The 23,118-nt window shown below is 43.5% G+C and overlaps 2 non-coding genes across 2 annotated transcripts; both read right to left on the reverse strand.

The window, feature by feature from the left end:
- Positions 1 to 14,338: 14,338 nt before the first annotated feature.
- LOC119930264 lies at positions 14,339 to 14,471 on the reverse strand. The gene has a single exon (XR_005451746.1). It is a non-coding gene; the product is annotated as a small nucleolar RNA SNORA7 (small nucleolar RNA).
- Positions 14,472 to 15,867: 1,396 nt separating this feature from the next.
- LOC119930296 lies at positions 15,868 to 16,005 on the reverse strand. The gene has a single exon (XR_005451778.1). It is a non-coding gene; the product is annotated as a small nucleolar RNA SNORA7 (small nucleolar RNA).
- Between the last annotated feature and the right edge of the window lie 7,113 nt (positions 16,006 to 23,118).

Here is a 23,118-nt window from a genome sequence, read left to right on the forward strand (position 1 = left end):
GTGTGTGTGCATGCCCATGTGTTTGTTGCTTCTTCGGACTGTGTGTGTACCCAATCTTATTTCTGTCTAGACACTGTAGTCTTGGAGAAAGATGGGCCTCACAGCACTTACATACATATCTTTAAGTTATACATTATAAATTGTTTATCCATATTAATGACTGTCTCTCCCTCTAGGCCACAAGCTCGTTATGGGCAGGGGATGTGCCAGTGAATTCTGTTGTATTGTACTCTCCCAAGCGCTAGTTCAGTGTTCAGCACATAGTAAGTGCTCAATAAATCCCATTAATTGATTGATTGATCTTGGAAGCATCCGCAGTGGGCTCCCAGGTAACCACGAGGAAGTTCAGTGTGCTAGGTCATCCGACATCACAAACGTTGCTTTCTCATAATAATAATAATAATAGTGGCATTTATTAAGCACTTACTATGTGCAAAGCACTGTTCTAAGTGCTGGGGAGGTTACAAAGTGATCAGGTTGTCCCACAGGAGGCTCACAGTCTTAATCCCCATTTTCCAGATGAGGTAACTGAGGCCCGGAGAAATGAAGTGACTTGCCCAAAGTCAGACAGCTGACAATTGGCAGAGCCGGGATTTGAACCCATGACCTCTGACTCCAAAGCCCGTGCTCTTTCCATTGAGCCACGCTGCTTCTCCTATGAGAAGCAGATGAGATGCTTCTCATCTGTCATGCTTTGTTGAGACCCCATCTTTCCTCTCCCACACCCTCTGAGTGGTATAACTCAGGAAGCAGCTGAATGTGCTTGACTCTTCAGAGCCCAGATCTACTTGTCTTCAGGGCATAATGGGTGTCTTTGAAATCTGCCTCTTGCCTAAATTAATTGGACTCCCACTCCTATTATGTCCCTTCCCTGGATCATGGTAACTTCAGTTTCACAAGCTCTCAGACCTCTGGGTTGCAACTTCAACAATCTGGACAGGTCAGCACTTTTGCCTTACCCACAGGGAGATTTCACCATGGCTTGTCATTCATTTTTTTAATGGCATCATTTGACCTATTTTGTTCTGTACATATATTATGGATCAGGGGAAAGAACAGTTCAAATAATTACCTTAGTAGTTCAGATGGTGTGTGTGATTTATGATAAGGCTATTTCAATGTAAAGCATTTAATTTTCTCTCTTAACCCTTTCATTCCTCCAGTTCAAGTCTCCCTCACTCCACAAACTGCTGGAAAGTAAACGTCAGATTCTACCAGCTTCTTAAAATGAATCTCTGCTCTCTTTCCTTGCTCCTTTGCCTTACTGCTGTGTCCCAGTAACTGAAAGGGAGGGGAATGAAAGTTTTAACTGGTCGTTTTTCTTTTTCTATTCTCACAATGCGTATTTGCTGTTGTGAAAACAATACTTATTTGCTGACTGATCTTGGACATATCATTTCCCAGCTCACCTACCATAAAACTGTTACCTCCAGTTAACGTTTCTATTCCTGTATGTTCTCTTTAATAATAATAATAATAATAATGGTGGCATTTGTTAAGTGCTTACTATGTGCAAAGCACTGTTCTAAGCGCTGGGGGGATACAATGGGATCAAGTTGTCCCACGTGGGGCTCACAGTCTTAATCTTCATTTTACGGATGAGGTAACTGAGGCTCAGAGAAGTTAAGTGACTTTCCCAACACACAAATAAGTCCAAGAGCAGGATTTAACAAAGGAATAATTAATGGATGGATAATTTTTGTTCAAATATGGCAAATGATGGTATGTATACATGTTAAAGCTTTACTTTCAACTTTTAATTAGTAAGCCTAATAATAATTAATAATCTAGTGCTGCAAACTCTGCATTCTCCAGTTCAATAGAAATATGGAAACTCTGTAATAGTATTCAAACTTCTCATTAAAACTTGGAAGTATAGAATTTGTAAGTAGGTTTAATGGTAACTGCTGACTTTATTCGACTGCGTGACTTTTGGCCTTCTAGAAATATGGGAATTTATCAGAGCCGCTGATCAAAATTTGAAACTGAAAACGGAAGTTTGAAATTTGGGCAATGGTGAAGGCTAAAAATGACCAGCCACCTGCCCTGGATGATTTCCATCTTCACCTTCTTGGGGGCAGTGGGCTGGACTGGATGGCTTCCGAATCTTTCTCAGGGCCCATGAACCAAGGAACATTTGTCTAATTAAGCTGATAGAGTATTCTGCCAGAACGTCTATTGTAAAACCCAGGTAATTCACTCAGTGGACCACCAGTGGAGAAATGATCAAAATCAGGCCATCTTGGTGTAATCACTCTGTGTTCTCTGTGCTGCCGGTTTCCAAAGAAGCCCATTATTTCATCAGCCAACGAGAGCTGGAAGTAAAAGCAAAATATACGCTTATAAAACGAACAAGATTAGGCAGGCGATTGGATTGGTGGATGGGATTTCTAAACCAAACGTATAAATCTTCAGGACCACAGGCCTTGGAATTGCTTAGCCACATTACCATCCCTCATTTTAATACAGCTGTAAAAATCTTTAACAGTGCCCTCATCCTCCCTTCCCTCCCATTTCCCTTAGCCCTCTACTGCCAGCAGACAGCTGGAGAGGCTTTGCTTAGGAGCAAAACAGGAAGCCATAATTTTAGAAGGAAGGGAATACAACATTTCCTTCTGATCAGAGCAAGATTCTAAGTCTTGTCTTTTTGGTTCAAATCAGATAGAGGGAAAAAAAAAAGAAACCACACAGCTTTTATCTGAAAGGTCAGCTTTTCTGTACAGACCATATGCTCCCTGAATCATGGAAACTTCAAACGGTCTGCAGGCTGAGACAGCATTGTTTTGGAGAAAGCAGCCGGCCGGTTGAAAGTGGCTATAGGTTTTAGACTCCTACAGACTTCAAAAGCTGATGCATTTATTTTAAAGTGTGATTTTTTTTAACAGGAAAAGTGGCCCAGGTATAAAAAGTCAAACAGTCTGATTTTTTGTCTACTAGTATTTCCATTTTGACAAGAATTGGCAGCTGTATCATTCATTCATTCATTCATTCATTCAATCGTATTTATTGATTGCTTACTGTGTGCAGAGCACTGTACTAAGCGCTTCGGAAGTACAAGTCGGCAACGTATAGAGACGGTCCCTACCGTATCGAAGGTGAGTATTCATCCTTGACAGTATCTTTAGCATTTATAGAGAGACTACTGTATGCACTTAACTGTTTGGGACATTTAAAGATGTATTATTACATCAAGCAATTAATGGTATTTATTGAGTGTTTACTTTGTGCAGGGCACTGTACTAAGTGCTTGAGAGAGCGCAGTGTGTTCCCAGACTTCAGAGTGCTTGTGATTGAATGGGGAAGACAAACTGACATAAGTTGATAAATATCCACGTAGTTAAAAGCATATGGAATTGAATGCAAATGGATAAAATTATTGCCAAATAAAAAATAACAAGATGCATCCAACTTGTACTTCCCAAGCGCTTAGTACAGTGCTCTGCACACAGTAAGCGCTCAATAAATATGATTGAATGAATGAATCCGTAAGAGTGCTAGGTGAGTAAGGGGAGGTCACTGTGTTGGAGGGTGGGGAAGTTCATCAAAGAAGGCCACCAGGAAGAGGGAGATTTTAAGGACTTTATATGGGAGTTTTTAAGGACTTTATCTTTTAAGCCAGGGAGAGAAGGGCATCCCAGTTGGAGGGAATGGTACAAGCCAATCAATGGTATTCATTGAGAAGCAGCATGGCTCAGTGGAAAGAGCACAGGCTTGGGAGTCAGAGGTCATGGGTTCTAATCCTGACTCCACCACTTGTCTGCTGTGTGACCTTGGGCAAGTCACTTAAATTCTCTGTGCCTCAGGTCCCTCATCTGTAAAATGGGGATTAAGACTGTGAGCCCCAAATGGGACAACCTGATTACCTTCTATCTACCCCAGTGCTTAGAACAGTGCTTGGCATATAGTAAGCACTTAACAAATACCGCCATTATTACCATTATTATTGAGCACTTAGTAATAATAATAACAATAACAATAATACAAAGTGTGGTATTTGTTAAGTCTTTACTATGTGCCAGACACTGTACTAAGTGCTGGGGTGGATATAAGCAAATTGGGTTGGACACAGTCTCTGTCCCACGTGGGGCTCACAGTCTCAATCCCCATTATACAGATGAGGGAACTGAGGAGCAGAGAAGTGAAGTGACTTGCCCAAGGTCATACAGCAGGCAAGTGGCAGAGCCAGGATTAGAACCCAGGTCCTTCTGACTCCTAGGCCAGTGCTCTATCCATTAGGCCACACTGTACTGAAATAAGCACTTGCGAAAGTACAACACAACAGAGTTACTAAACTCCCTGCCCACAAGGCATTTACAACATCCAAGGGGAGACAGACATTAAAATAGATTAGAATTAGGGAAAATCGAAGAGTATAATAATATTTACTTAAGGATTTGGGGGGCTGGGGTGAGTATCAAATTGCTTAAAGGATGCACAGTCAAGTTCAGAGTTCATGCAGAATGGAGAGCAGAGTGAAAATAAAGGCTTAGTCAGGGAAGGCTTCTTGAAGGAGATGTGATTTTGGGAAGGTTCTGAAGGTGGGGAGAATGGTGGACTGTCAGATATGAATGAGGAGCCAGTTTCAGGTGTGTAGGAGAACGTGGCCAATGGATCAGTGGCGGGATAACTGAGATTGAGGTACAAAGAGCTAGGTTGGTTAGTAGTAAGTTCCCCAATAGTCAGAGGGGGAAGAGCCAGGAGTGAAAGGCTGATGGTAGATATGTATGGGGCGAGAGTCTTTTGGTGATTACTGGAAGGAGCACAGGACTGGTTATCAGAAGGCTCAGGGTTTAGTCCCTTCTCTGCCACTTGTCAGGATGTGTGACCTTGGGCAGAGCACTTACCTTCTCTGGGTTTCAGCTTCCTCATCTATAAAATGGGGATAAAATACCTGTTCTTTTTCCCTCTCAAGCAACAAGCCCTGTGTGAGGAAGGAGGGGGCTCTGATCTGATTCTCTGATTCTCTTGTGCCTCAGCATGTAGCCCAGTGCTTGACACATCATAAGACCCCCATCGACCCCCGGCCCATGTCCTCCCCCTGGCCTGGAATGCCCTCCCTCCACAAATCCGCCAAGCTAGCTCTTTTCCTCCCTTCAAAGCCTTACTGAGAACTCACCTCCTCCAAGAGGCCTTCCCAGACTGAGCCCCCTTTTTCCTCTCCTCCTCCCCATCCCCCCCACCCTACCTCCTCCCCTCCCCACATCACCTGTACATATGTTTGTACAGATTTATTACTCTATTTTACCTGTGCATATTTACTATTCTATTTATTTTGTTAATGATGTGCATATAGCTACAATTATATTTGTTCTGATGATTTTGACACCTGTCTACATGCTTTGTTTTGTTGTCTGCCTCCCCCTTTTAGACTGTGAGCCCGTTGTTGGGTGGGGACCGTCTCTATATGTTGCCGACTTGTACTTCCCAAGCGCTTAGTACAGTGCTCTGCACACAGTAAGCGCTCAATAAATTCGATTGAATGAATGAAGAATCACTGGGCTGAGAGAAGTCAAGCATCAGCGTAGTGCGAATACAGAAGAAAGCCACTTGTCCCAGTGTCAAGCAGATCCTCAGGGGCAGCAGTCAAGTCTTGTACTTCTTGTGCTTGTCCAAGTGGTCAGTGCAGTCTTCTGCCTCAAGGAATAATTAATGATTTGGAGAGCCAAAAAATCTGAAGAGCTAAATATCATAGGTTACATGCCTGCCCGGGGTTGCCAGATCCTATTTCATTCATTTATTCATTCATTCAGTCTATCCTATTCATTGAGCACTTACTGTGTGCAGATCGCTGTCTGCCAGTAGCAGATTAAGAGCAGTATATATGGTTGTACATATTTATTACTCTATTTATTTATTTATTTATTTATTTATTTCACTTGTACATTTCTATCCTATTTATTTTATTTTGTTGGTATGTTTGGTTCTGTTCTCTGTGTCCCCCTTTTAGACTGTGAGCCCACTTTTGGGTAGGGACTGTCTCTATGTGTTGCCAATTTGTACTTCCCAAGCGCTTAGTACAGTGCTCTGCACATAGTAAGCGCTCAATAAATACGATTGATTGATTGATTGAGCAGTGTGGTTCAGTGGAAAGAGCAAGGGCTTTGGAGTCAGAGGTCATGGGTTCAAATCCCAGCTCCACCAATTGTCAGCTGTGTGACTTTAGGCAAGTCACTTAACTTCTCTGTGCCTCAGTTCCTTCCTCTGTAAAATGGGGATTAAGACTGTGAGCCCCCCGTGGGACAACCTGATCACCTTGTAAACTCCCCCGCACTCAGAACAGTGCTTTGCACATAGTAAGAGCTTAATAAATGCCATCATTATCATCAGCATCACTGTACTAAGCGCTTGGGAGAGTGCACTATAACAAACAGACACATTCTCTGCCCACAGGACTTGCAGACTAGAGGGGGAGATGGACATTAATATAAATAAATAAATCAATTGCAGAGGTGTGCATTTATTCAGCAAATCTGAACACTCAATTTTCTGCTCAAGCTTCCATCCTAATTAATTTGGATAATCAGATAACCAGATTTTATAATTGCAACCCCAAAAAAGAAGCCCAAGAGCAGGGTTAAATTTTATTAAATTGTTCTAGGCACACCACCTGATTTTTCTTTTATGGCTTACACACACAGGCAGGTGCTAATGTTCAGGGGTGTATTATTTGATCATTCCAATTGGACACAGCTCTCGGCTTTTTCTGTGACTCTGAGTCATTTAGATTCATCCAGAATGAGGACCTACAGTCAGTTTTCCTGAAGCTCGTATAGTCTTTTATATGGTGGGGTATGAATCTTCTATGATTTACTGCACAATGGTTTACGCATATGTCAGAGTTGGTGGGAATGGAAAGAGAGCTAATACGATGGCACGGAGCCACGGAGAGAGCGTGGGAAGACCTGGTTCTGCCTCTTGACTGCTATGTGACTTTAAACAACTCACTTTGCCTCTCTGTGCCTCCCTTTCCCCACCTGTAAAATGGGGATTAAATACCTGTTCTCCCTCCCTCTGAGAATGTGAAGCCCCGACCTACAGCACGTAAAACAGTGCTTGTCACAATGAAAGTGATTAATAAATGCCAGTGTCTTGTTGCCAGCAATTAGAATTAATTAGGAGTAGTAATTAGATTTAATAATCATAAAGAAATTTTCTTCATTTTAGCCCTACAACTGTCATCCTCCTTCCATTGTTTCCCTTGCATGGAAGGGTCAGAATTACAAGACAGCTAAAAACTGATGGGGAAAAATAATCACTGTTAACTTACCGTTCTGAATCATGTTAATTACAAACCTTCTCCAAGTAGGGAAATACATTCACGGAGCTGTTGAGCTCCATTAAGGCATTCAAAATGCTTTAAATAGAAATGTCAATTTTGTTTGTGCTCTTCCTGTGAGATTGTTTTTTTCTTTTTTAATATCCTTTCACTGTTCTTCATACAGTGTGATGAAATCATCCCATTTCTCCTTTCCTGGGAAAGAACTGGGTGTACAGAATCATCACCATCAGTAGCATTTATGGAACACCTACTGAATGCTGAGTATTTATTGAACTCTTGCTGTGTGTGGAGCCTTGTATAAAGTGCTTGGGAGAGTACATTATGACAGAGTTGGTAGACACATTCCCTGCCCACAAGGAGCTTACAGTCTAGAGGGGGAGACAGACAGTAATATAAATAAATAATGTATAATATATGATTTATGCATATGTACATAGGCCCTGTGGGGTTGAGGGTGGGGAGAACAACAAAGGTCACAGATCCAAGTGTAAGAGTTCTGTTCTAGGGAGCTGGGGGAGTATAATAGAATTGGGAGCCTTCCCTACCCTTAAGGAATTCATAATCTATCAGTGGGGACAGAGGCTAAAATAAATTCCGGGCAGGCGGGAGAAGGAAAAGGAGACATGAAAACACAGTCCCTGTGATTGTCGGAGTGTTGAGCAGATAAACAGAAATGGAGAAAAAGTGAGATGAAGCCCAGTAATTGGGCACTCAGACCCGTGCCACAATGAGGTGAACGAAACCTTGGAAGTAGTTTCAATTGCTCCCCTATATGAGCTAAACGTCTTCTCCAAAAGCTCTTTGATTCCTGAAAGAGTGTATTCACCTCAAATTGGTGTTTGGTTTGCCTCCAGGATGTGATATACTGGACTCGGTTGTTGGTTTGGGAGCGGGAAGGCTTTGACGGTTGTCTATGGGGCCAACTCCAGAAGTGCAGATCTAGGGGGTGATGGGGTGACCCTGATGGACCAGAGGGAATGTGGTCTCCTAGGTCTGGGCCGTTATTCCTCCGGGCTCTGAAGCTCAATGGGGCACTCCTCTTCCCTGCATTTGTCTTTGCTCCCTTTATTCACCCCACCCTCAGCCCCACAACACTAATGTACATAGCCGCAATTGATTTATTTACATTAATGTCTCCATTCCCCCTCTATTCTGTTTATGGTTTTTTATGGTATTTAAGTGTCTCCTACATGCCAGGCATTGTTCTAAGCACAGAGGTAGAGTCATTCATTCATTCAATCGTATTTATTGAGCGCTTACTGTGTGCAGAACACTGTACTAAGCGCTTGGGAAGTACAAGTTGGCAACGTATAGAGATGGTCCCTACCCAACAGTGGGCTCACAGTCTAGAAGGGGGAGACAGACAACAGAACAAAACATATTAACAAAATAAAATAAATAGAATAGTAAATATGTACAAGTAAAATAGAGTAATAAATCTGTACAAACATATATACAGGTGCTGTGGGGAGGGGAAGGAGGTAGGGTGGGGAGATGGGGAGGGGGAGAGGAAGGAGGGGGCTCAGTCAGGAAAGGCCTCCTGGAGGAGGTGAGCTCTCAGTAAGGCTTTGAAGGGAGGAAGAGAGCTAGCTTGGCGGATTTGCAGAGGGAGGGCATTCTGGGCCAGGGGGAGGATGTGGGCCTGGGGTCGGCGGCAGGACAGGCGAGAACGAGTACAGTGATCTGCACATAGTAATTGCCCAATAGATATGATTGAATGAATGAACAAGGCACAGTGAGGAGGCTAGCGGCAGAGAAGCAGAGGGTGTGGGCTGGGCTTTTGAAGGAAAGATAAAAAGTAACCAGATTGGACACAATCCCTGTTCCACATGGGGCTCACTGTCTTAATCCTCATTTTACAAATGAGGTAACTGAGGCTGTGACTTGCCCAAAGTCACACAGCAGATAAGCAGGAGAGCCAGGATTAGAACCCAGGTCCTCCTGTCTCCCAGGCCCATGCTCTATCCATGGAGCAGCACCGCTTCTCAGTGTGGGCTCATTGTGGGTAGGGAATGTGTCTACCAACTCTGTTATACTGTAATCTCCCAGGTCCTTAAAACAGTGCTCTGCATACAGTAAACTCTCCAAACTATCATTGATTGATTGATTACTTTGGGGTGTGACCAATGGTTTGGCCTATCTCCTCCTGACTCTGGGGCAGGCATTGAGGATCTTCTTGCCCTTATCGGGATCTGGAGTTGCTGGGGGACTCTTTAACCCAAGAACTCCTTCAGGGTTTCCAGGGGTATTTGATCACCTTTGGGGGCCAGAGCCAGAGCTCTGGGAGCCCTGACGCTGGGAATCCCAGCCCTAAACTCCCCTTCTAGACTGTGAACCCATTGTTGGGTAGGGATTGTCTCTATCTGTTGCCAAATTGTACTTTCCAAGCACTTAGTGCAGGGCTCTGCACAGAGTAAGCACTCGATAAATACGATTGAATGAATGAATGAAACTGTACATCACTCTCCTCATCTGTAAAATGGGGGTACGTGAGCCCCCTGAGAACGTGAGCCCCAGACCTAGAGCAGTTTAGTGGTTATTTTCCAGGATAAGGATGAAGGGGTTTAAAGCAGGAGGGACTCTATTGAGCAGAAATGGGTTTAGGAGGAGAAGCAGTGTGGCTTAGTGGAAATAGCACAGGCTTGGGAGTCAGAGGTCTTAGGTTCTAATCCCGGCTCCGCCACTTGTCTGCTGTGTGACTTTGGGAAAGTCACTCAACTTCTCTGGGCCTCAGTCCCCTCATCTGTAAAATAGGGATGAAGACTGTGAGCCCCACGTGGGACAATCTGATCACCTTGTATTTACCCCAGCACTTAGAACAGTGATTGGCACATAGTAAGTGCTTAACAAATACCATCGTTATTATTATTATTATCAAGGTAGCTTCTGGGTTCAGTAACTGAGGATGATATGTTGGGGAAGGGAAAGAAAAGAGAAAACTGGGAAATGTATAAAGTAATATCACCAGGGAACAGTATCTCCAAGCTGCGTAGACCACTGATAGTGACCCCTGGGAAGGATCCATTTTCGCACTGTTTTTCTGGAGTGCACACAGCATCTTCTTGCTTTCTATTGCTCCTTGAACGGATTCATTCTTTCACTGTCATTCAATCGTATTTATTGAGCGCTTACTGTTTGCAGAGCACTGTACTAAAGCACTTGGAAAATACAATTCAGCAGTAAAGAGAGGCAATCCTTGCCCACAACGGGTTTACAGTCTAGAAGATCCTGATCTACCTGCTTGACTCTTCTCTGATTTTGTGCTTCACACTAATTGCAATTGCTGTCTGTTGATAGCGAAGCAGCGTGGCTCAGTTGAAAGAGCCCGGGCTTGGGAGTCAGAGGTCATGGGTTCAAATCCTGGCTCTGTCACTTGTCAGCTGTGTGACTTTGGGCAAGTCACTTCACTTCTCTGGGCCTCAGTTCCCTCATCTGTAAAATGGGGATTAAGACTGTGAGCCCCACGTGGGACAACCTGATCACCTTGTATCCTCCCAAGTGCTTAGAACAGTGCTTAGCACATAGTAAGCGCTTAATAAATGCCATCATTATCTTCTAGACTGTGAGCCCGTTGTTGGGTAGGGACCGTCTCTCTATGTTGCCAACTTGTACTTCCCAAGTGCTTAGTACAATGCTCTGCACACAGTAAGCACTCAGTAAATATGATTGAATAAATGAATGAATGAATAGTAAGCATTAACAAATACCATCATTATTCTTATTATTATTACTACCTACCCCGAGCTACCACTCCATCTTTCTCCCAGCAAAACAGGTTTCTTATCTTTAGACCTCCGACTGGATTGGGAAGCTTTAAATTCAGTCAAATTGGGTGGGTTTTAGCAACTTAGTAAGATGTTCACCAGACGTCCCCAACCCACAAAAAGGGACGTCTTGAAACAGTCTTGAATTTTTGCTGCTGAATTCAGCTCTAAATCGGGATTAGAGTTGTGAGAGAGAACACTAAACAAATCTGTGCTGTCTGGTCCAGGTAAATAACATCTATCAGCTCGGATGGCCTAGGGGAGAGCAGGCCGCTGACATTCTCTCCCATCCTCACTCTGGCTCTCTAGGAACAGATGGACCGTGCCACTGGGGCACTCTGTAGGTGAGGCTAAATGATAAATGCGAGGCCATAGCTGACCAAACTGAAGCATTCTGGAAGGGTAACAGTGGGATGCTAATATTCACACTGCAAACCTTGGGGAAAGCCACCTCCATTCCATGGATGACAAAGGACAAAAAGTTCATTGCAACGGCTGATGTAACACCAAAGTCACGCACAGACAATTGCATTTTTCAGAGAAAAAGTGCAGCACTTATGTACATATCTGCCATTTGTTTATTTGTATTGAGGTCTGTATCCCCCCCTCTAGACAGTAAGCCAGTTGTGGGTGGGGAATGCGTCTGTTTATTATTGTATTTTACTCTCCCAAGTGCTTAGTACAGTGCTCTTAGTACACAGTAAGCACTCAATAAATACTATTGAATGAATGAATGAGGCTAATACAATGGTATTTTTTTAAGTGTTTACTGTATGCCCAGCACAGTACTAAGCGCTGGGGTAGATACAAGGTAATCAGGTTGTCCCATGTGGGGCTCACAGTCTTAATCCCCATTTTTACAGATGAGGTAACAGGCACCAAGAAGTTAAGTGACTTGCCCGAGGTCACACAGCCCTCAAGTGTCAAAGCTGGGATTAGAACCCAGGTCCAGCGTGGCTAAGTGGAAAGAGCCCAGGCTTTGGAGTCAGAGGTCATGGGTTCAAATCCCGGCTCTGCCACATGTCAGCTGTGTGACTTTGGGCAAGTCACTTAACTTCTCTGGGCCTCAGTTACCTCATCTGGAAAATGGAGATGAAGACTGTGAGCCCCATGTGGGACAACCTGGTCACCTTGTAACCTCCCCAGTGCTTAGAACAGTGCTTTGCACATAGTAAGCGCTTAATAAATGCCATTATTATTATTATTATGGGTCCTTCTGACTACCAAGCCTTTGCTCTATACACTAGGGAACACTGCTTCTCTTCTCCTACTGCTGCTTCCCTGCCCACAATACACTTACAGTCCAGATATGAGCTTACAGACCAGAGTCAGGCTCGAAGACCCTAAAGAGAAGCTAAAAATGTCAGTCAGAAAACGGACTGGTTGTGAAATCAGTTCAGGAGGATAGGTTGGTCTTCTATTGGCCTTCTCAGAACAGTTACTCTCACACACGCAGGATCCAAAGTCTCATCGGTCTCATCTTAAAACATGAAGGACAATGCGATATGTAACAGCTGTTTCTCATTTTAAAGCCATTGCAATTTCAGTCGAACATGCTTGGGAGGAATTGGGGAAATAAACCTTTGCAAAACCCAATACAATAAAGCACTGACTGTTAAGAATAAATTGACTTCTTCAAGTTTGAACCAATGTCAGGGAGAAAAAAAAATTCTTTAAATCACAGTGTTCAACTGAACCGAGCTTTCATTCTCAAAATAGCTTGGGAAAGAGCAGCAGCTCCTTTCCAATTTTATTTTCCTCCCCGGAACTAAGAAAATGTGTATTTTCTTTAGAATATCAAAGGGCCTTACAAATTGGGGAGTAGCTGCAAATTTGTGTTTTTAAAATGAAGGTATTTTTATGCCAAGGGCTATAAAAGGAAAAGAGGATAGAAATCAATATAGAATGTTTCTTTAACACTCTTGAAGCACAGAATATCTGAACTATTTCAATTCTGCATAGAAATTATCTTTGAGCCTGTCAAGTTGCAAAACCTGTACCTGTAAGAGCTGAAGATATTTTCACCAAGGCATTCAATCTCTGATTCTTTAACTTCAGAGTGGGAAAGTCAGCACAACACAGCCCAGTCACTTCACGCCTATGACGCCAGCCTACTCACTATACCTCGACCTCCTCTAGCTCTCCACCGATCTCTTGTCCACATTCATTCATTCAATCGTATTTATTGAGTGCTTACTGTGTGCAGAGCACTGTACCAAGTGCTTGGGAAGTACAAGTCGGCAACATAAAGAGACGGTCCCTACCCAACAACGGGCTCACAGTCTAGAAGGGGGACAGAGACAACAAAACAAAACATGTAGACAGGTGTCAAAATTCTCAGAACAAATAGAATTAAAGATCCATGCACATCTTTAACAAAATAAATAGAATCTTCTCTCATCTTCTCTTTGACCTGGAACTCCTCTCCCTCCATATCCAACAGAACACCCCTCTCCCTACCTTCAAAGCCTTATTAAAATCACATCTCCTCCAAGAGACCTTCCCTAACTCAGCCCTCATTTCCTCTGTTCCCTCTCCCTCCTGTTTCACCTTTGCACTTCGATCTGTCCCCTTTTTTAAGCACTTGACATTCACTCCCAACTTCGCCACACAGCACTTACGTACATACGCGTAATTTATTTTAATCTCTGTCTTCCCTTCTAGCCTGTAGGCTCTTTGTGGGCAGGGAACATGTCTACCAATTCTGTTGTATGGTGCTCTCCCGAAACATTTGTTGTTGTTGTTGTTGTCTCATGTTGTCGAATCGTGTCCGACCCATAACGACTCCATGGAAACATCTCTCCCAGAATGCCCCACCTCCATATGCAATCATCCTGATAGTGTAACCAGAGAGTTTTCTTGGTAAAAACATGGAAGTGGTTTACCATTGCCTCATTCCACGCAGTATACGTGAGTCAATCAATCAATCAGTCATATTTATTGAGCGCATACTGTGTGCAGAGCACTGTACTAAGCGCTTGGGAAGTACAAGTTGGCAACATATAGAGACAGTCCCTACCCAACAGTGGGCTCACCGTCTAGAAGGGGGAGACAGAGAACAAAACCAAACATATTAACAAAATAAAATAAATAGAATCGATATGTACAAGTAAAATAAATAAATAAATAGAGTAATAAATATGTACAAACATATATACATATATACATGTGCTGTGGGGAAGGGAAGGAGGTAAGATGGGGGGATGGAGAGGAGGACGAGGGGGAGAGGAAGGAGGAGGAGTTTTCGACCTAGACTGTCTCCCATGCCACTGGTGCCCAGCACAGGTGAGTTTTAACTTGTAGCAGATTGCCTTCCACTCACTAGCCACTGCCCAAGCTAGGAATGGAAATGCCTTTGCTCGACTCTCCTTCCCGTAGTTGAGACTGGTAGAATACTGGAAACTCTCCAGGTGCGACTCTGAGAGGTTCCCAAATGTTTAGTACAGGAATAATTGTGGTATTTGTTAAGCATTTACTGTGTGCCAGACACTATACTAAGTGCTGGAGTGATACAGGCAAATCGGATTGGACACAGTCCCTCTCCCATGTGGGGCTCACAGTCTCAATCTCCATTTTACAGATGAGGTGATTGAGGCACAGAGAAGTGAAGTGGCTTTCCCAAGGTCACACAGCAGACAAGTGGTAGAGCTAGGATTAGAACCAAGCTCCTTGTGGACAGGGAATGGGTGTTGATTGGTATAGTGTATTCTCCCAAGTGCTTAGTACTTTCATTCAATCATTCAGTTGTATTTATTGAGCACTTACTGTGTGCAGAGCTGGGGAGGGTGGGGGAGCTGAGGATACAGGGGGGCTTAGTCTGCAAAGTCCACAATAAATACAACTGACTGAATGAATAACCTTCTGACCTTCAGGTCTGTGCTCTACTCACTACACCATATTGCTTCTCCAATGCTTCCAACAGTGCTCTGCACACAGTAAACATGCAATTAACCTATTGATTTATTGGTTAAAGTTACTTCTCCAACTAGGGATGAAAACAAATCAGCACTCAGTTCTGTTCTATCAATTGAGACGCCCTTAGAGTAGATGCCCAGCATTCTTCTTTCTGGAGTTCAATGAGTGCAGTGTCCTTGGGATGTAAGATAATAGTAATTCCGATTTGTTTCTTCTGGTTTTTATTTGATAATGACATGCATATAGTAAAGACCTTGGATTTTTAGAAAGAGATAATGGACTTTCACAATTTCCAAATGTGTGATAAAAGATCCTCCCCCACCCCCACTCGAACATGGAAATAGTAGAAAGAATACTTTTCTAAAGGGAACAAAGGAAGTTATTTTCATTATTAGACATTTGTATCAGCAAGGGAATCTTAATCCTCCAGCTTTTGCATATCATCCGTCATTTGAATTTTGAGACTGGCCTTTGGATAAGCAATGTGGCAGACTGTACGTTACTCAAGGGCGGGGACTGGATCTCCTTCCACAGAGCTCTCTCCTACCCACTACTGCCAACCACTTGTTCAGTGGATAGCTGTGTTTGATAAAATGTGGGTAAAAATGAGGAAGAGATAAGCTCTAATGGTATCTTTTTCTTCTGTGGTATTTGCTAAGTACTTACTATGTGTCAGGCACTGTACTAAGCGCTGGAGTCTTGCCTTATGCTGTTGAGTCATCTTCGACCCATAGCGACGCCATGAACACATCTCTCCAGAACTTCCCACCTTCATTTGCAATTGTTCTGGTACTGTATTCATAGAGGTTTCTTGGTAAAAAATAGCATTGCCTTCTTCCGCACAGTAAACTCGAGTCTCTGCCCTCGACTCTCACCCATGGTTCTGTTGCCCGGGAAAGGTGAGTTTTGACTCGTAGCAGATTACCTTCCTCTCGCTAACCACTGTCCAAGCTAGGAATGGAATGGATATGCCTCTGCTTGACTCTCCTTCCCATAATCGAATCTAGTAGAGTACGGGAAACTCTCTAGGTACAACCCTGAGAGGGAAGCCCTGGGTAGATATAAGCTAAGCAGGTTGGGCTGCAGTTCCCGGACCTCCGAGAATCCCAGCAGGAGGAATCCCGTCACCATGGTGAGGTTGGCCATGATCTGAGAAATGTGAACAAGACATAGAGAATGGTTACATTTCCAACAGGAAATTGGAACATGTGATGAGACAGGAGCCATACGTTCCAACCCCTTACTTCAATCAATCAATCAGTAGTATGTACTGAGCATTCACTCTGTGAAGAGAACTGTTCTATGCTCTTGGAAGAATATAGTGTGATAGAGTTGGTAGACTAGTGAGCTCATTGTTGGGTAGGGACCGTCTCTGTACGTTGCTGACTTCTACTTCCCAAGTGCTTAGTACAGTGCTCTGCAGACAGTAAGTGCTCAATAAATACGATTGAATGAATTGAATGAATGAATGAATAAGTCCATGGCCCACACAGGGTTCACAGCCTTCATCCCCATTTGTCAGATGAGGTAAAGGAGTCACAGAGAAGTTAAGTGACTTGCCTAAGATCACACAGCAGGCAAATAGTGGAGCTGGGATTAGAACTCAAGTCCTATGACTCTCAGGACCATGCCTTTTCCACTAGGCCACAGTGCTTCTCCTAAGTATCTTTGTAAGTGAACCAAAGGTCCCAAGTTTAGAGTTCCTTAGCCAAGAGCAGTAGCAGAATGTTTTACCCCCTGGCCATTAATTGCTATCTTACTAGGAGGTGGCACAAACACCGAAGTATGAAGGTCTGCACCCTACAATGAGGGTGCAGCCAGAGGCTGCAAAGCCTAGCAACATCACTCCTTTATTGCCACTACATTCATCCTCACAACCTTTTCTTCCTACCCCAAATCTACTTGCCCTAGCTTGTGAAAAACATTACACAGAAACACAGTTATACTGTGGTGAAGAAAGTTCCATTATTCTTCCATCATCATTACCATTATTGTATTTGTTAAGGAGTTATTATGTGTCAAGCACTGTTCTATGTGCTGGGGTAGATAGATACAAATTAATCAGGTTGGACACACTCCCTAGCCCACATGGGGCTCGCAGTCTTAATGCCCATTTTACAGATGAGGAGAAGTTTAGTGACTTGTCCAAGGTCACGCTTCAGGTAATTGGCAGAGCTGGGATTAGAACACAGGCTAATGGTCTCCCAAGCCCATTCTTTTTCCACTAGGCCATGCTGCTTTTCCATTTCCCAGTCCTTTTTGGTTTGGTTTTCATGATCATCAATCTGGAGGGAGAATGTGAAATTACTCTGTACACAGATGTTTAGATTCTCTGAGCCTGATGAAATGGAGAGAGGGGTGCCGGTGGGAGGCGAGAACGAGGAGAGAGAGGAGACATGGGGAGGAGGTGGTGGTTGGAAGGGGAGGCAAAGGAAATTTGAAAATGGCACTTCCCCAAAGTGCTGTTTCCTGAGAGCATGTAGAATATGAGTATGATAAATACTTCTCTGTGTTTCAGTCACCTCATCTGTAAAATGGGAATTAAGAGTGAACTCCATATGGGTTAAGAACTGGAGTCTATTTGGGAGCAGAGCACTGTAAGAGTTGCTTAGGAAACACACTGAAGGTATTTAAGACACAGTCCCCATCCTCAAGAAGCTTTCCATTTAACAGGAAGATAAACTCAGTTGGTTTGGCCTTGGACAAAATTAATAAATAATAATAATATATGGCATAGCAGATAGAGCGTGGGCCTGGGAATCAGAAGGTCATGGGTTCTAATTCTGGCTCCACCACCTGTCTGCTGTGTGGCCTTGGGCAAGTCACTTCACCTCTCTGCATCTCAGTTACCTCATCTGTAAAATGGGGATTAAGACTGTGAGTCCCATGTGGGACAGGGACTGTGTCCAACCTGATTTGCTTGTAACCACCCGGCACTTAGTACACAGTAAATGCTTAACAGGTACACTGTAAGTGCTTTCTATATGCCAAGTACTGTTCTAAATGCTGGGGTAAATACAAGTCATTCATTCATTCGATCGTATTTATTCATTCATTCATTCAATCATATTTATTGAGCACTTACTGTGTGCAGAGCACTGTACTAAGCGTTTGGGAAGTACAAGTTGGCGACATATAGAGACGGTCCCTACCCAACAACGGGCTCACAGTCTAAAAGGGGGAGACAGACAACAAAACAAAATATATTAACAAAATAAAATAAATAGAATAATAAATCTGTACAAGTAAAATAAATAGAGTAATAAATCTGTACAAACATATATACAGTCAATCAGGTTACACACGGTTCTTAGCCCACATGGAGTTCACTCAATTCCCATTTTCCAGAAGAGGTGACTGAAGCCCAGAGAAGCAAAGTGACTTGTCCAAGGTCACGCTGCAGACTTGTGATGGAGCCGAGATTGAATCGTGGGTCCTTCTGACTCCCGTGTTTGTGCTCTATCCACTAAGCAATGCTGCTTGAAAAACCAATGCATTGATAAGGAGAGTGAATGAAGGGTAATGAGAAGACCCAGGGGAGGACACGACCGAAAGAAAGGGGATTGATCAACAAGTGGCTCTTCGAAGAGGAGGCTAGTTTTGAAAGACTTTGCAAAGAGCACTGTACTAAGCGCTTGGAAGAGTACAATATAATAATAATAATAATGGTGGTATTTGTTTAGCACTTACTATGTGCTAAGCACTGTTCTAAGCCCTGGGGTAGGTACGAGGTAATCAGGTTGTCCCACGTGGGGCTCACAGTCTTAATCTCCATTTTCCAGATGAGGTAACTGAGGCACAGAAAAGTTAAGTGAGTTGCCCAAAGTCACCCAGCTGACAAGTGGTGGAGCCGAGATTAGAACCCACGACCTCTGACTCCCAACAATATAACAGACACATTCCCTGCCCACAACGAGCTCACAGTCTGGAGTGGGAGACAGACATTAATGTAAATAAATAAATTACCGATATGTCCCTAAGGGCAGTGGGGATGGGAGGGAGGATCTGTTTATTGTTATATTGTACTCTCCCTAACACTTAGTACAGTGCCTTGCAAATAGTAAGCGCTGAATAAATACAACTGAATGAATGGATAATAATAATAATAATAATGATGGCATTTATTAAGCTCTTACTATGTGCAAAGCACTGTTCTAAGTGCTGGGGAGTTTACAAAGTGATGAGGTTGTCCCACGGTGGGGGGGGTTCACAGTCTTAATCCCCATTTTACAGATGAGGTAAGTGAGGCTCAGAGAAGTTCAGTGACTTGCCCCAAAGTCACACAGCTGACAATTGGCGGAGCTGGGATTTGAACCCATGACCTCTGACTCCAAAGCCAGTACTCTTTCCACTAAGCCACGCGGCTTCTCTGAATAAAAGGAGCAAGTCAGAGTGATGCAGAAGGAAGTTGAAGAAAAGGAAAAGAGGGCTTAGGCAGGGAAGGCCTCTTGTGCCTTCGATAAGCCTTTAAAGGAGGGGAGAATAATTGTCGGATATGAGGAGGAAGGGTGTTTCAGGCCAGAGGCAGGACGTGGGCGAGAAGTGGGTGATGAGATCGAGGATTCGTCCACCCTTTCCTAAGGGTGACTGAATGAGGGAGTGTGCCAGAGTGTGGGCGAAGACCATATGGGCTCTCTTGGCTTCCCTCTACCCTCAGGCGAGGCAAGGCAAATCTGTCAATTCTATATAGTAATAATAATGATGGTACTTGTTTAGCGCTTACCGTGTGTCGGGCACTCTACTAAGGGCTGGAGTAAATACAAGCAAATCCCTCCTATCTCACCTCCCTTCTCTCCTTCTCCAGCCCAGCCCACACCCTCTGCTCCTCTGCCACCGCTAACGTCCTCACTGGGCCTTGTTCTCGTCTGTCCCACCATCGACTCCTGGCCCACGTCCTTCAATCAATCAATCAATCGTATTTATTGAGCGCTTACTGTGTGCAGAGCACTGTACTAAGTGCTTTGGACAAACTAGCTCCCTTCCTCCCTTCAAAGCCCTACTGAGAGTTCACCTCCTCCAGGAAGCCTTCCCACACTGAGGCCCCTTTTTTCTCTCCTCCCCTCCCCATCGCCCTCTCCCTCCCTCTGCTCTACTCTCTTCCCCTCCCCACAGCACTTGTATATATGTGTACATATTCATTACTTTATGTATTTTACTTGTACATATTTACTACTCTATTAATGATGTGCATATAGCTATAATTCTATTTATTCTGGTGGTTTTGACACCTGTCTACTTGTTTTGTTTTGTTGTCTGTCTCCCCCTTCTAGACTGTGAGCCCCTTGATAGGTAGGGACCGTCTCTATATGTTGCCGACTTGTACTTCCCAAGCGCTTAGTACAGTGCTCTGCACACAGTAAGCGCTCAATAAATGCGGTTGAATGAATGAATGAATGAGGTACACTGGAAAGTTTAGCATTAGAGGAGTGAAGCGTGAAGGCTGGGTTGCACTGGGCTGCACTATAGCCACTTGGCAATTTCTACTATCTTGATTCATTCATTCAATTGTATTTATTGAGCGCTTACTGTGCACAGAGCTCTGTACTAAGTGCTTGGGAAGTACAAGTCGGCAACATATAAAGACGTCCCCTACCCAACAGCGGGTTCACAGTCTAGAAGGGGGAGACAGACAACAAAACAAAACGTGTAGACGGGTGTCAACACACTGGATTCAAAGCCAGGATTCATGGCTACACATTCTTCCAGGGACCCGATTCCTTACACGCTCATCCCAACTCTTTTGGAAATGAAAGTCGGAATTTGAGGGGGTGGCAGGGGAAGTTTGGTGCAGCAGGAGTGAGGCAACCCCTCCACCCCTCTGCACTCATCCCAAATCTCTTATTTAACACCCTCCCTGCGGTTTACCTAGAAATAAAATAATTTTGTGGGCTCTAAATCTCAAGATGTGAGGGTATTTCTTTGCCTGGGACTTTTGTCTCTCTGGGGAGATCTCCCTCTTAGGCTATTGACCCCAGCTCACCTCCAATTAACACTAAATAAATTAGTCTTCTCTCTGCTCCTGCTGCCTGTGGGTCACTTATAATTATTAGAGAATATCTGCGGCAACAACTACTAGAAAATCCAGAATCTTGGATCTGTCACCGCATCAACAGGATTAATTAGTGTTTCTGCCAGCAAATGCAAAGCAATATTTATTTAAATTTATTTATATAAAACTATCTAACCAAGAAATTCTCATTTAGATTAGAGTAACTAGTTTTAAAATGCCTAAAGCAATGACATGGTACTATTTTAAATATCTAAAGGCAATAAAGCAATGGCAAATTAGGGAATGGGACAACACAGATTAGTTTCTAGAACTAACAGCAGCCACAGAGGACAAACTGAACGTTTAGAAAATCACCCAGAGGGAATTGTCACTTTTCAAAATGTTCAGGGTAATGGTTTCCCTCTGCAGGAACCAATCAGAGGACGTGGCTCATTAGTGGTCCTAAATCAACCCCTTCAACTGGTTGGAAAATGCTCAGAAAGGGACACCCAAGCATAACTTAATAAATAACTTAATAAATAACTTAATAAATAAGCATAACTTAATAAATAAGCATAACTTAATAAATGCCATTATTATATAACTTTCATCCAATCAAATGCTTCTTAGGCAATTAAGAGCCCTGTGACCTGTCCCAGGATACATATGGTAGCGAGTAAGATTCATGGTGGCAGATTCACTCATTCATTCAATTGTATTATTGAGCACTGACTGTGTGCAGAGCACTGTACTAAGTGCTTGGGAGAGTACAATGTAACAATAAACAGAAACATTCCCTGCCCTCAACAATCTTACGGTCTAGAGTCAGGAATCAGCGTGGCGTAGTGGATAGAGCAGGGCCTGAAATATCAGAAGGTCATGTGTTCTAATCCGTGCTCTGCCACTTGTCTGCTGTGTGACCTTGGATAAGTCACTTCACTTCTCTGGGCCTCAGTTACCTCATCTGTAAAATGAGGATTGAGACTGGAAGCCCCATGGGGGCAGGGCCTGTGCCCAATTTAATTACCTTGTACCCACCCCAGCACTTAGTACAGTGCCTGGCACATAGTAAGTGCTTAATAAATACCATAATTATTATTAATATTAGGGGGAGTTTACATTCTTGATCTAAGTGGCACAACAATCCCCCCAGAAACCTCAGCAGAGCTGCTCTGTCCCCTCCTCCTCCGCCCTTTCATCTCACAGGCAGTAGGAGCAGCCATCACTATCTCTAGGGAAAGTCACAAGGGACAAATTATTACCTCTAAATTTTACCTTCTCCTTTTATCTAGTACATCTTTCCCTCTTAGCCTGGTTGAAGGGCTGGTTGTGGGCAAAGAACTTGTCTATTTATTATATAATACTCTCCCACGTTCTTGGTACAGTGCTTTGCACCCAGTAAGCGCTCAATAAATGTGATTGAATGAATGAAGAGATAAATGCCCTTTTTGACTACACTTCTATTAAACTGAGCAGTCGAACCATCATTTTAGTACAGCGATCTGCACAAAGCAGTCACTCGGTAAATAAATTTATTGGTTTTCAACAGTGGGTTCTGATGGGAATTACATTGTCTAGGCTCTCGTGGGCTAGCCTTTTTTCTTGCTGGGAAGTGAGTCAAGGGGCATTTATTAAGCATATACTAAGTGCAAAGCGCTGGGCAAATACAAAACAATCAGACTGGGCACAGCCCTTGTACCACATAGGGCTCACAATCGAAGAGGAAGGGAGAGTGGATATCATAAACCCATTTTACAGATGAAGGAACTGAGGCACAGTGATGTTGAGGGACTCGTCTGAGCAGCAGGCCAATAGCAGAGTTGGAATGGGAACCTGTGTCTCCTGCCTCTCGGATCTGTGATTTTTCCTCTAGTCCATACCACCTCTTGATAACTATTTCCAAGCTCACTTTCTAACTTTCCCCAAGGGCTGTACAGATGTCTGCCCTAGTCTTACATCTCATCTTCCTTCCACTCAACCACTCCTCCTCCTCCACACCGATACCCAATATCACCAGTGTTGGCTAGTTGTATGATCCACCGTATGGTTTTCTCATAGACTTATTTACAACCTAATCTATTTCACCATAGTCCTACTTGGGAGGGATGATAAACAAGGGCATACTCTTTCTTCAGGATGAGGCGGGATAATAAACAAGGGCCTACTCTTTC

This window comes from Tachyglossus aculeatus, chromosome 6 (genome assembly GCF_015852505.1).
Source record: "Tachyglossus aculeatus isolate mTacAcu1 chromosome 6, mTacAcu1.pri, whole genome shotgun sequence".
In the NCBI taxonomy this organism is placed as follows: Eukaryota; Metazoa; Chordata; class Mammalia; order Monotremata; family Tachyglossidae; genus Tachyglossus; species Tachyglossus aculeatus.